This window comes from Ictidomys tridecemlineatus, chromosome 4, assembly GCF_052094955.1.
Source record: "Ictidomys tridecemlineatus isolate mIctTri1 chromosome 4, mIctTri1.hap1, whole genome shotgun sequence".
NCBI lineage: Eukaryota > Metazoa > Chordata > Mammalia > Rodentia > Sciuridae > Ictidomys > Ictidomys tridecemlineatus.
The window spans coordinates 38,439,077-38,452,563 of NC_135480.1; the positions used below are offsets into that span (position 1 = coordinate 38,439,077).

At 30.9% G+C, this 13,487-nt stretch overlaps 1 protein-coding gene across 4 annotated transcripts in view; it reads right to left on the bottom strand.

Moving 5' to 3' along the window:
• Positions 1 to 13,487, bottom strand: part of Luzp2 (leucine zipper protein 2) — a 471,602-nt gene that overhangs the window by 81,649 nt on the left and 376,466 nt on the right. The window lies entirely within an intron of this gene.

A 13,487-nucleotide genomic window follows, 5' to 3' on the forward strand; every position in this document is an offset into this window, starting at 1 on the left:
GTTCCCATGTTACTGGTATTACAAGCACATACCATTGGGCTCAAATACCATCATATTATGATATGTCAGTAATAGCTCAGATATTGGATTAGCTCATGCATACTAGTTGTATTATATGCCACAAGAACATTTCTGTGAATGGTAAAATATTAGAAGACCTCTGAAAGTTAGGGAACTTAATAAGATAGTACACTTTATTTGTTTTGACTTAATAAAGTTAAACTGAGAAAATGCAATCTTTTGTAAAATAAATATGATTTTAGAGACTCTGATAATGATCCAAGGGTAGCTCTAATTCACATTCAATTATTTAACAGAATTTATGAGGTGATTAATTGTTCTTAGTCCAGGCGACATTATTTGCATACATAAGTTGTAGATATGCACACAGGAAGAAAATGCACTTGAAATTAAAGTAATCATATAAGATTCTAATTTCTAAACTGGAAGTGAATATAGGCTGACACTGAGGGAAGAAGGGAAACTTCTCAGTGTGGTCTAACCAGTCAAAATGTCTTCTAATAAAAGTAATAACAGATAGCTATAACACTCATTTTCTCACCTGTGCATTTCTTATTTGAGCTTTATAATGTGTCATGATACTAGGGTTCATATCTTAATTCTTCATCTACTAAGAAATATAGAAGTACAGAATTCAAAGTATTTATAGACATGGAACTCCAGGGCTTCCTTGACTCCATGCTCCATTACTCTAAGCTCAGAACTTCTGAAGTTGTTGCTTTTTTGTTTTTGTTTTTTGTTTCTTTTGTTTTTTTTCTGTTTGTTTTGTTTCTAAGGATTAATTTTAAATTGAACTAGATTTTCTCCTGAGAAAAATGAAGGTGTACCTTTGTTAGACGAAGTAAAAATGATGCTAGATGGTTAAAATTTAACTGAAATTTCAATAAATCATTTAACAAAAATTTCACAAGTGACTAATTCTATGAGGTTCTAATTTATTGAATATAGATTAGTCTGTAAGTCCAAATTGCTGAAAAGCTTAGACACAATTTATTTTATTTTTTTCCCTACCTTCTTCAATATTTCTTCTCTTAATTTTTCTCATGAAATTCCATGAAGTCATAGAATGTTAAATTCATATACATACATACATACATACATACATATACACACACAATATATGCATATATAAAATAAAATATATACATACACAAGTATACATGTATACATTTATATGGTACATTTGTATTATATGTTGATATGTGTATCACACATATATGTGTATATAGATAAACATATGTGTGTCTATCTGTGTGAATATTATCTGTATCTCCCTTACCTTCTTCCAGAAAGGACTTCACTTTAAACATAGTAAAATGTTAAATGACAATGGAGGATACCAGTGAAGCCAGAATTGGACAGGTAGTTAGTATAGATAGGTAAATCGTGTCAGGTTGGATCAAGGAGGCCAAATCTGAATGAGTAGACAAGTTGAAGATTGTCCCCTGAGAGATTAAATATTAATTCCTTCAGAGCCCTTCCTCCACCCTTATCAAGAACCTGCCCCTGCTCCAATCTGTTGCTAAAGTAACCTATTCCAGGAATTGCCCCTCCCTACAGCTAGCTTTAAGGTTGTTAATGTGTCCTTGACTGCTCCACCCTGCTCTTCCCCCTTCAGCCCACCTGTTTGCCACCTATTGGCCATCCCAAGGAGCATTCCTGGGCCTAGTCATTGAAGGAAGAAAGATAAGGGGAAGAGGGCAGGAGAACAAAGGAAGCCTAGGGCATATAAAAAGGGCAGAACACCTCATTTCTTGGGATATGAGAATATCTGAAGAAGTCTATCTTACCCCTTTTGAAATAAACCTTGCTTTATATGCTTGCCTCAGTGTGCTTCCCTAATGTTCAAACTTCCATATTTGAGGGAACAGAACTCGTCGCCAATAGTCGGCTGTATCACCAGGTCAATGGCAAATGTGCTCAAATGTCTCATGAGTGGAGTTTGAAGATAAGGTTGGAGCAGCAACAGCAGAAAAAGGCCTTGATAAGTGAGCTGTTAGCTTCTATCCATTTTTCTTGGCTGAGCTGTAAGTTTTGTTCCAAAATTTCTGTCAGCCATGTAAAAATGAATGTTATTGGCTCAAAATTTTTAATTTTCAAAGATAGTATGCATCTCAGAGACACAAAAGATACTGAGCTTTTCCAAGTAATGGCTATTTAAATTAACAAACAAAACATTATAATTCAATTCAGGAAATCATTTTTTTATTGGCCACATCAATAAAATCCAAGTCCATGATTCACCTTAAGCCCAAATTAAAAATTAAAACCTAGAATACTACGAGTCTGTGAGTGTGTGTGTGTGTGTGTGTGTGTGTGTGTATTTTCCCACCAAGTCACAGAAAGCTCCATAAAGATTCTGTAAAATTGAATTGCCCTGCAGTGCATACATAGTATCTCCATTCTCTTATGCATTCAAGATTGATCAAAATACAAAAGAATGATAAACAGCTTAAAATCTAAGTTATGAGATTACAGCTTTTTCCCCTTATAATTGAATCTTAACAGTTAGCTAGTTATATTTTTATCCCATCAAATGAGAAAAAACAAGAAATATTAATGAAATATCTTGGTCAATGTTACACAGAAGGGAAATAGATTTGTAATTTGAAATCAAGTAATATATATCTCTATATAGCTGGCACTCCTAACCACTGACGTCTATAATGTCTTTCTGCTTAATCACACACTGATAAAAGAACAAAACTGTAGTATAAAGATAAACATTGGCCATTGGATTTTTTAATGTAGTACCTGCTCATTTCAACATGAATATCTTGAGAGAAATACTGGGAGACTTGGCGATGAATGACTAATATAGGTGTAAGAACTAAATTTAGATCCCACATCACACACAAATAGCTTAGTATTACATCTAGTAATATGTGCTATTGAAAGAAAATTTTAATGTGACAAACTTATAAAGTTCAATAAATTTTGTCTTGGAGAAATAAGTGAAAACATACAATTTTCAAGGTTAATTTTAAAAATTAAATTATGTTGTCATCATATATATATATATATATATATATATGTGATTATTATGACCACTTTAAAAAAATATATCATGGAGAATTTTTTATGTATTTGATATTGAATTCCTTTCTCCTCTATAGAGCACCTAGACTTTGAGACAAATTTTTGTACATTCTTTGTCAGTAATGTCTTAGGTGAGATATCAGTGCTCAATTCTAAAAATGGGGGATGTGATTTCTTAAAGCATTTACTTAATTTCAACTACCTAGTCAAATCATTGTGATTGGATTTGGCACTTAATTAACTTCAGGCCAACTCTAAGAATATATGTACCTTTGGTGATAGGAATGCAAAATATCTTGTCTAAGTGAAAACGAAATATATTCCTTGCTTTTTCCAGTAGAGTATGAAAACATTTAAGTCTAAACTCAAATATGCACAATTGCTAGAATAACAAAAAGCAACATGAGGCTACAACAGTCAAGAAACAAAGATAGCAACAGATAACAAAGAAAATAGCACAAAGAAAATAAAAGGTAAATATATAACAGGCTTCCGTGACTTCATAATCAGACCATACCTGTAATCAAGGGTCTTATGTTTTTAGTGAATATATGAAAGCCAAATTTCCTTATGTTAATTAATTTCTAATTAGGTAATTATATTTTCTTTTATTTAAAAATAAAAGATTCAAATCCTCTCCTCTAATACATAACAGAGTAACCAGTGATAGACTATTCTTTCCACCAACCACTGTGAATCATATGTGCCAGGCTAGGAACCCTAAAATATGAAGAATGTAATAACTACACTAATTTTCTGCCTGAGGTCAATTTGTTAACCAAAGTACAGGGAGAAGTGACCCAAGCAAGGATCACTGTGCTGTAGAGATAGAGATTAGTACCTGGGCAGATTAAATGGCTATAACACATGGGGCAGGGCAGCAGAGAAGAGTAAAGAGAAAAATGAAACTCCCCTAAGTTAGGATAGGGGATATTCCTTTATATCCTTCACTGAGAGTTGGTCTACATATGCAAAGTTTAATATCTCACTGAAGATAAATCTTAGAGAAGCTATAACATGGCTAAGAACAGAACAAAAACAGTCAAGTTCATGTACTGTAGAAGGGTCTTGGAGTTCCAGAGACATGAGCCAAATGTTGCTGCTAACCCTTCAGGGGTTAAAATGACAGCTGTTAGGTAAAAAGTGAAGCACAAGAGAGGATTGGTAAACTGTAGATCAAAGACCAAATCTGCCCCACTAAATCTTACTGTAAACATAATTGTAAATAAATTCACATTTTTCAGTAATGTATTTTCTAAAATCTTAAATATATTGTATTTCTCATTATTATTCTACTATTTGTATTCCCATGCACATGTTAAAATGTTTAATATGATGTTGAAGATCTTTGAGTCTTGTTCAGATTTCTCTAAGCATATGTTTATTTTTAACCTCTTTTACTTGTTTAAGTGCTGTCTGGAAGCTTTGTGTTACAGTGGTGGAATTGTGCAGTTTTCGGAGAGCCATGTGGCCTGCAAGGATGGAAATATTTAATCTGTGACCCTTTACAAAGAAAGTTTTTTGAGCCCTGCCTTAGATATGGCCTCTTGTAGGTTAACTTTACAACCAGAGATATGAAAAATTGTACTCTATATGTGTAATGTGAATTCTAATGCATTTCGCTGTCACATATAAATTTTAAAAATTAATTTAAAAAAAGAAAGGCAAAATCAAAACCTAGATATAATTTGGAAAGGGAGAAGAAGCAGGTGTTTGGAGGTGCAGCTCAGTCAAGCTACAGGACTTTGGGTATTTATTAACTTGAATGTTTTATTGATCAAGAACTTAAAAGGTATTGTGTTCTTAATGAGAAAGATTTAGGTAATCTTTGCACATAAGCTGAAAAAACTAAATAGAAATTATAGGAAAGAAAATTTTGTTGGATGGGCTTAAAGAAATAAGAATGACAAAATAAAAGACCACTACATATGAATTGATACAAATAGAAATGATCAATTTTTAAGATGAGTGAGAGGAAAAGTCTGAGAGAAACATAATCAAGACCTAAATATCTTTAGAATAATATCAACAATTTACCATATGTGCATTGCAGTAGCAGGAGGAGAGTGTGAAAAAAAATGTGTTCAAAATTGCCAAGGATAGCATAAAAAGACCAAAAGTTCTTTCCTAAACGAAAGAACTGAAAAATCACAACAATGAAAATTACAAAACATTACTGAGAGAAATGACAGACGTTATAAATAAGTGTAAATATACATATACAATGTCTATCAATTGAAATAGGCCTTGTTTTTGAATAAATATCTAATAATTATGTCATTTGTTCTTTTAAAAATAATATACATCTGAAATGCAAATCAGATTAAAATTCTCACAGTATCTGTTTCACAAATTTGCCAATCAATCTGGAAAATCTATATCAAATAATTTTTTGAAGTGCTAGCATGTAGAGTTTATGCCAGCAGATTTCAAGATGATCTCTATAGCTACATTAATAAAGACAGTGTGGTAGGGCATAACAACAGGCATGCAACAATTAATAAAAAAAACTCCACGAATTCACCAAGATCTCTATGGTAAATCAAAAAACATGCATAGCGATTTTAGTTTTTAAGAAATACAAATATGTGTGTGTATATATATATATATATATATATATAAATTTGTAAATACTAACTTCAATAAATGGTAATAAAGAAAGTGGAGATTTTTTAAACATATATAAGTGTGTATGTGTGTGTGAAACCAACATTGACTTGCTCTTCAACATTATTCACAAATGTAATATGAAATTATTATAGACCTAAATTTAAAGCTAAAAATGTAAAATTTCTAAAAGCAAATCCTTGTGAGCTTGATATAAAAAATTATAATATAGAAATAAAAGTTCAAATAGAAAAAAAATAAATAAAACTTTATCAAATAAAAATTTTGCCCTTCATTAGTGATTAACAGAATAAAAAAGGACAAAAACTAAAAGAAAAAAAATGCAGAATATTTAACAGAAAAAGTATTTTTATCCAAAAAATGAATAAATAAATAAATAAATAAAATTTCATAATAAAACTTAATAATCAGAGACAATCAAATACCAAAATAGAGGTCAAAAAGTGAACAAACTACAAAAGAAATATCAGTAAACTTATAAGATGATAATATTTGACATCATTAATTATCATATGGGCAATAAAATCCACAATAAAATACTACATCCCTGCTACAAGACTTATCTAGATCATGCTTAAAGTTCTCTAAAACTTATTTGAAATAGGCCATGTTTTTGAATAAATATCTAATACTTATGTCATTTGTTCTTTTAAAAATAATATAAATATGAAATGCAAATCAGAGTGTGGTAGGGCATAACAACAGAAATTTATTTGAAAATTTAATGATCTGTGAATCAGAGATATCTCATGACCTTGGCAATTTGCTGTTTGATCTCAGTTTCCTAATGTGTAAAATGAAAAGTGGAGTAGATATTTTAATGTCTCTTCTAGCTAAAGGCATACTTTGATTAGTTTCCATAGTTTAAAAAAAAATTACAGTAATGTTCTAAAATCAACAAAATAACCTCTGTCTTTATTTTCTAAGTTTTATAAAAATAATTCATTTTAATATTTGACATATATTTTAAATTTCTCCTTCCTTCAATTCTATTCCTAAGTCTCTTTTCAACTATTATGAGTAATTTAAATTTATATGTAAAAATGTGGTACGATTTTATTAATAATTTTAATAATAGTAAAAATACTTTGTAAAATGTCTTAATTTATGCACCTTCCTCAATATTTACTTCAAACTCTTTATTCTTATGTTTTTATATTCTATCCTGAAATAACACTTTTGAAACCTTAGGAAATCCATTCAGCCTTTTTGTGAGTTAGTAAATCATGATATTATTATTTAATGGTTATCAGATTTTTTAAATATTTTTTCTTTCAAAGCAGAGATATTTCAGTGAAGCTTTAAATGTTAATTGGAACAGTTGGCAGATTCTTTGTGTCTCCTCAGAAATCTGAGTGTGGGTCTAGGGAGAAAGCTGAACAAACAAAGCTTTCAGAAGAAAGCAATCCTTTAGAAATACATTTTTATGTTGGTGATTTTCACAGAATATTTACTACACTATTAATTTTACTAAGATATAAATTCTTAAACATACAATGTTAATTACATTATGTGTGAATAATTTATATCAAATCAAAGTGGAGAATGTGATATAGATTCATAAGAATCTATAATTCAGTATTGAAGATAATAATGTTGCTGTTGGCAAATTAAGCTATATGCCTAGAAATCATTTTTACCATCTTTGTTTCTTAAATTAGTATTGGGAATCAGGATAAGACTTTCCAGCTACTTTTCCTAACACTCTTTTATAACTTTTTAAAAATTCTTAACTAAGCCAAATTAAAAGTTCAATTGAAAGCATCACAAACAGTTTAGACCACTTGGAAGACAGGACCTCAGACAATGAAGACAAAATATATAATCTTGAAAATAATGTACACAATAAAGTGAAAATGGTAAGAAACTATGAGCAAAACATTCAAGAATATGAGATAGCATAAAATGACCAAATTTAAGAGGTTTTGGAATAGAGGAAGGCATATAGTTTCAAATCAAAGGAATGAGCAATCTACTCATGACATAGTATAAGAGATTTTTCCAAACTTGAAGAATGCATTGGAAAACCAAATTCAAGAGGCTTACAAGATGCCAAAAATACAAAATCACAACAGATTAAAAAAAAAAAAAAGCACATTATAATGGAAATGCCTCACATGCAGAACAAGAAGAGTATATTAAAAGCCACAACAGAAAGGAATCAGATTACATATAAAGGGAAAACAATTAGATTATGTGCAGATATTTCAACCCAGACACTGAAAGCTAGAAGATCCAAGAAAAACAGAAATCAATCTCTGAAAGAACATGAATGCCAACCAAGAATCTAATATTCAGTAAAATTCAGCTTTAGATTTGATGATGAAATAAAAACCTTCCATGATGACCAAAAGATAAAATAATTTACAACTCAGAAGCTTGCTACAGAATATTCTTGGCAAAATACTCCATGAAGAGGAATTGAAATACAACAATGAAAATCAGCAAAAAACTAATCAAAAGAGAAACCAAGTCAAGTTAAATACCAACAATAAACAAAAATGGCTGGAAATGCAAATCATGTCTCAAAAATAACTCAAAAAGTTGATGTCTTAAACTCACCAATCAAAAGACATAAACTGGCAGATTGGGTTATTTTTTAAAAGTACCCAAATGTGTGCTGCCTCCAAAAGACTCATCTCAGAGAAAAAGACATCCACAGATAGAAGGTGAAAGATTGGGAAAAATCATACCACTCACATGGACTGAGGAAGCAAGCAGGGGTCTCCATGCTCATAGCAAATAAAGTAGACTTCAAGCTAAAGTTAATCAAAAGGGATAAAGAAGAAAACTACATACTACTCAAGGGAATCATACACCAACAAGACATAACAGTTATAAATATATATGCCCAAAACAATGGAACATGTATGTTCATCAAACAAACTCTTCTCAAGTTCAAGAGTCAAATAGTCCACAACACAATAATTCTGGCTGACTTTAACATGCCTCTTTCATCACTGGATTCATCTTCCAAACAAAAGCTGAACATAGCAACTATAGAAATCAATAACACAATCAATAACTTAGACTTAACTGACGTATATAGAATATTTCATCCTTCAACGAGAGAATACACTTTCTTCTTAGCAGCATATGGATCTTTCTCTAAAACAGACCATATACTATGCCACAAAGAAACTCTTAGCAAATATAAAAAAGTATTGATACTACCCTGCATTCTATCAGATCACAATGGAATTAAATTAGAAATCAATGATAAAATAAAAATATAAAAGCTATTCCAACACCTGGAGACTAAATAATATGCTGCTGAATGAACAATGGGTTGCAAAAGACATCGAGGAGGAGATTAAAAAATTCTTAGAGGTGAATGAAAACACAGATATCAAAATCTCTGGGACACCATGAAGACAGTACTAAGTTTATTGCATGGAGTTCATTCCTTAAAATAAGAAAAAAAGTAACAAATAAATGACTTAACATCACATCTCAAAGCCCTAGAAAAAGAAGAATAAATCAACAACAAAAGCAGTAAAAGACAGAAAATAATTAAAATCAGAGCTAAAATCAATGAAATTGAAACAAAAGAAACAATTGAAAAAATTGACATAACAAAAAGTTGGTTCTTTGAAAAATTAAATAAAATCGACAAGCCCTTAGCCATGTAATGAAGAGAAGGAGAGAGAAAACTCAAATTACTAACATAGATGATAAAAAAGGAAATATCACAACAGACACTAAGGAAATTCAGAAGATAATTAGAAATTATTTTGAAAACTTGTACTCCAATAAAATAGAAAATATCAAAGACATTTACAAATTTCTAGAGTCACATGATTTGTTCATATTGAATCAATATGATATACACAGTTTAAACAGATCAATCTCAAGCAATGAAATAGAAGATGCCATCAGAAGCCTACCAACCAAGAACCAGATGGATACATAGCCAAGTTCTATAAGACCTTTAAAGAAGAACTAATACCAATACTCTTCAATTTATTTCAGGAAATAGAAAAAGAGGGAGCACTTTCAAACTCATTCTATGAGGCTAATATCACCCTGATTCCAAAAACAGACAAAGACACATCAAAGACAGAAAATTTCAGACCAATATCTCTAATGAACATAAATGCAAAAATTCTCAGTAAAATCCTGGCACATAGAATACAAAAACATATCAAAAAGATAGTGCATCACGATCAAGTGGGGTTCATCCAAGGGATATAAGTTTGGTTTAATTTGTGGAAATCAACAAATGTAATTTATCACATCAATAGACTTAAATATAAGAAACATGATCATCTCAATAGATGTAGAAAAAGCATTCAACAAAATAGAGCTCCCTTTCATGTTCAAAAACTAGAAAAACTAGAGATAATAGGAACTTATCTCAACATCATAAAGGCTATATATGCTAAGCCCCAGGCCAACATCATTCTAAATGGAGAAAAATTGAAGGCATTCTCTCTAAAAACTGGACCAAGACAGGGATGCCCTCTTTTACCACTTCTATTTAATATAGTTATTGAAACACTGTCCAGAGCAATTACACAGAAAAAAGAAATTAAAGGGATACACATAGGAAAATAAAAACTCAAATTAGCACTATTTGCTGACAATATGATTCTATACCTAAAAGACCCAAAATTTCCACCAGAAAACTTCTAGAATTAATAAATGAATGCAGCAAAGCAGTAGGATACACAATCAACACCCATAAATCAAAGGCATTTCTGTACATCTGTGACAAATCCTCTGAAATGGAAATGTGGAAGACTATCCCATTCTCAATACTTGGAAATCAACCTAACAAAAAAGTTCAAAGACCTCTACAACTGAAACACAGAACACTAAAGAAAGAAATTAAAGAAGACCTTAGAAGATGGAAAGATGATCTCCCTTGTTCTTGGATAGGCAGACTTTATGTTGTCAAAATGACCACACTACCAAAAGCACTATACAGATTTCATGCAATTCCAATAAAAATCCCAATGGCATTCCTCATAGAAATAGAAAAATTAGTCATGAAATTCATCTGGAAAAATAAAAGACTGAAAATAGCTAAAGCAATCTTTAGCAAGGAGAATGAAGCAGGTGACATCACTATACCAGATTTTATACTACAGAGCAATATTAACAAAAACAGCATGGTATTGGCACCAAAATAGACTGGTAGACCAATGATACATAACAGAGGACACAGAGACTAACCCACATAATTACAGTTAGCTTATATTAGACAAAGCAACCAAAAACAAACATTGGAGAAAAGATAGCCTCTTCAAGAATGGTGCTGGGAAAACTGGAAATCCATATGCAACAAAATGAAATTAAACCCTGTCTCTCACCATGCACAAATCTCAACTCAAAGTGGATCAAGGACCTAGAATTTACACAAGAGACCCTGTGTCTACTAGAAGAAAAAGTAGGCTCAAATATCATTATGTCAGATTATGTCCTGCTTCCTTAAAAAGATTCCTATAGGGCAAGAATTAAAATCAAGAATTAATAAATGGGATGAATTCAAACTAAAACACTTCTTAGCAAAAGAAACAATCAGTGAGGAGAATAGAGAACCTACAGCTTGGAAACACATTTTTACCACTTGTACATCAAATAGAGCACTAATCTCTAGGGTATTTAAAGAATTCAAAAAGCTAAACACCAAAAACAAAACAAAACAAAACAAAACAAAACAAAAACAAATTACCCAATCAATAAATGGGCCAAGGACATCAATAGACACTTCTCAGAAGAGGATAGTCAATCAATCAACAAATGTATGAAAAAATGTTTATCATCTCTAGCAATTAGAGAAATGCAAATCAAAACTACTCTAAGATACCATCTCCCTCCAGTCAGAATGGCAGCTGTTAAGAATACAAACAATAAGTGCTGGTGAGGATGTGGGAAAAAGGCACATTTATACATTGCTGGTGGGACTGCAAAATGGTGCAGACAATCTGGAAAGCACTATGGAGATTCTTTGGAAAACTGGAATGGAACCACCTTTTGACCCAGCTATCCCTCTCCTCAGTCTTACCCAAAAGGATTTAAAAACATCATACTACAGGGGCACAGACACATCAATGTTTATAGTGGCACAATTTACAATAGCTAAACCATGGGACCAACCTATATGCCCTTCAGTAGATAAATGAATGAATAATCTGTGGTATATAAACACAATGGAATATTACTCAGCAATAAAAGAGAATAAAATCATGGCATTTGCAGGTAAATGGATGGGGAGTTGGAGAATATAATGCTAAGTGAAGTTAGTCAATCCCCTAAAACCAAATGCTGAATGTTTTCTCTGATATAAAGAGGCTGATTCATAGTGGATCTGGGAGGGGGAGCCTGGGAATATTAGATGAACTCTAGATAGGGCAAAGTGGTGGGAATCAAAGGAAGAGGGCATGGTGGTAAAAACAACAGTAGAATGAGATGTACAACATTACCCTAAGTTCATGAATGAAGACGACACAAATGGTGTGAATATACTTTGATACAGAGATATAAAAAATTGTGCTTATATGTGTAACATGAATTGTAATGTACTCTGCTGTCATATATAACAAATTAGAATAAAAAAACAATGGAAATTTAAATATTAAGTATTTCTTCTCACTCCCTCAACAGTTTTCCCAGCACATATTATGTGAAGATATGTGTTAGAAAAATTATAGCATAAAAATAAAATAATAATTACAATTCACTATGCAGTACTGGGATATTTTCTATAATTTTCAAAACTATATTGTGAACTTGAATAATAGCATAGTATTTCAGAATTTGGTAAATAGTTTTATGAAGATAAATAATTCAGTCATATTGGTTAAATTTGGACATATTTCATGTAGTAAATTAAAATATACATATCTATATCTATATCTATCTATCTATCTATATTCTTAAGACAATCCAAAGTTTCTGAAATATCCTTTATTTAATTCTGAAATATCCTTTATTTAATTCTATTACTCTCAATGTATATATTTTGCTTTTAATTATTTTGTTATCAATTTGTAATACTTATTTAGGGGGATGTCAGAGCTTCTACTCTGTTGATTTATTTTAAATCCACTTTAGATATAAACATAATAACATAAAACTAATTTAAGATTAGAAATGGGCTGTTTTTAACTGTTGTTTTAGTTTGCATAGTGGGAAAAAAAGAAACTATAAAACTTAAACTTGTTAATTAGCTTTTGGCAAACACAGTTACAAACATTCAAAAATCATAGTTTATTAAGGTTTAATAAAATGTGCTGATAGCTGTTAAAATAAATAAATAAATAAACAGATAGACAGATCCCTAACAAATGGGTCCTAGATATTAGAGCACACATGTAGAAATTCTGAAATATTCTGAAACTGTCAGGAACTTTTATTCATTGTGACTATCATTAAGTACACAATATTTTCACTTTCATAAAAAAAAGGATATTAAAAATGTCCCTTTAAATAGTGCATTGATTTCTGTGATATATATGAAGTGGTTTTAGTACATTGTTTTGAGAAAGGATCTAGAAGAATCCATTTTTCTTTATTCTGGAATTTATTTATCTTGTGAGGATGAAAGTTTCCAAAAGTAACTATGTATCTATTTTGACTTTATCTATTTAAAATTTCTTAAGAGGTAAAAAATTGAAAAGATAGTTGGTCCTAAATCATAAGAAACTATGCAATTATGCAAAAAAATGCAAGGGAGTATGGTCTCATGTTGAAATGTACCATGCAAATATTCTTTTGAGAAAAATTGGGACAAAATGAAGAACATCTTCTTTAGCTTTTCTTAGACAAATATCATGGGCTTGACACACACTCAA